Below are 2,071 nucleotides of genomic sequence, written 5' to 3'. Positions count from 1 at the left end.
GAATAAACCCATTAAAATAAAGTGTACCAGTTAAGTACTTACATCTACATATATACAACCTGTCAATGATGTTATGCATCCTGTAATTGACTGTGTCTGCTGTTACACCACACAGTACATGTGAATTAGTAGACCTGTTCCAAGACAAGACCTGTTCCAGTTTATTCCACTGTATCAAAGAGTAACAAGGTTGTAGCAGCACAGCTGTTACATGTACACTGAAGACAATGAGGCCTTGACTGGAGCTAAGCATGCTTTGTATATTAAATCTATCATGACCCGATTTACCCCATCCAGCAGGTCTCAGGTCAGCTCTGCCTCTGATGAAAATTTAGGCAAATTGGCAAAGTTTTGTAAAAGCACTCAGTATTACAATGTAACAACTATATGTAGGTACCCACAAATACATTATGCAAGTACAATGATAGTACCTGATAGTACATGTTGTTACACAGGTTGTACCACTGAACCTAATTAGGTAAGTACACTGTAACAGCGACACATTAAAATAAAGTGTTACCGAAAAAAGCATCAGGCTTGCCTGGTATCCCCTTAACAGTGATTCTTCTGAAAACTCCACTGTATGAAGACATGCAGACTTCATACTCCACACTGAGATAGATAATGTAGATTTATTTAGTCTAAAATCAGGTCTCAGCATAAAGGCATAGCTATTTGCCATGATCTCCTCTTCCTCCTGTTTTTTGGTTGCCAAACAGCTTTCACTGGATGTTAATGTACATACAGTAGTTCAGCATCTTTCTGCAACACAACAAGCCCCTTTTGTGTACTTACAGCATTTACAGCACCACTGAGGAGAGGAGAGGCTGAGGGACCCCCTCAAACTTGCAGAAGAGAGAGAAAGACAGAGAAAGATAGATAGAGAGAGAGAGAGAGAGAGAGAGAGAGAGAGAGAGAGAGAGAGAGAGAAAGAGACAGTGCCACAGTGGAGAGGGAGAGAGGGGCTGCTCACCTCTGCAGCTAATGAGAGAGAGCGATGCTGTCCAAGAGACAGGCAGAAAGATGGACAGAAAATGGAGAGAGACAGAGGGAGAGAATGAGAGAAGGATAGCAGCACATGAGAGACCCCCCCCCCCTCACACCTGCGGGTTGGCATGGAGATGGCGGGTAAAGACGAGTGAAGGTGACACCGGCGCCCGGCGCTCCAGCGCCAGTCTGGCACCTCGCTGGGCACTGTGCCCGCACTGCCCGGCCTGGCCACCGCTGCTGCGTGGGGGCCAGGTGGGAGATGTTATCCTAACAGTCTGGAGCTCTTGTGAATTATTTGCTGATAGATATAAACAGCTGTTATTCTTGGTAATGGAAAGCAATTAGAAACATCTGCACACTTGGCTGTGAGTGATGCCTCGTCGGCGCGGCAACGCTCCCGGGGGCCGCTGGGAAATCATTACATCATCAGTGTGCTGCGCTGTGTGCCGCACTGCTCTGCACCGCGCCATGCCGCGCTGGGCCATGACTCTGGGACTGGTACTGATCTGTGAAGAACAAGAGAGAGAGAGAGAGAGAGAGAGAGAGGGAGAGAGAGAGAGAGAGAGAGAGAGAGAGAGAGAGAGAGAGAGAGAGAGAGGGAGAGAGAGAGAGAGAGAGAGAGAGAGAGAGAAAGAGAGGGAGAGAGGGAGAGAGAGAGGAACCTATGCTGTACACAAGCAAACACACTCACACACACAGGGACAAACAGACCTGTACATGCTTTTACACTGACAGAGATATACACTCTAGTACTGAAGCATTCACACACACACACACACACACACACACACACACACACATAGTATATAAAAAACATGCACTAAACATTGACCCACATACACACAGTGAGATGCACACTTGCAAACACAATACATGCTCACTCAAACTCACACACACACACACACACACACACACACACACACACACACACACACACACATTGCCACAGATTACCTTGTACCAGTGGGTCAACATATTCTGACGTTAAAGAAGCCCTATGCAGGTCTGGTTGTTCCTTCGCTGTTTCTGGGTTTTCGCCTGATTTGGGCTCGCATTATTCACGACATAGCTCCCCCTGCAG

This window comes from Alosa pseudoharengus, unplaced genomic scaffold, assembly GCF_046254945.1.
Source record: "Alosa pseudoharengus isolate Yale_2024_CS ecotype anadromous, Long Island Sound unplaced genomic scaffold, YU_APseudo_1.1 YU_APseudo_1.1_scf_6, whole genome shotgun sequence".
In the NCBI taxonomy this organism is placed as follows: domain Eukaryota; kingdom Metazoa; phylum Chordata; class Actinopteri; order Clupeiformes; family Clupeidae; genus Alosa; species Alosa pseudoharengus.
The sequence above is the reverse complement of the archived record's forward strand: the minus strand, read 5'-3'. Positions refer to the sequence as shown.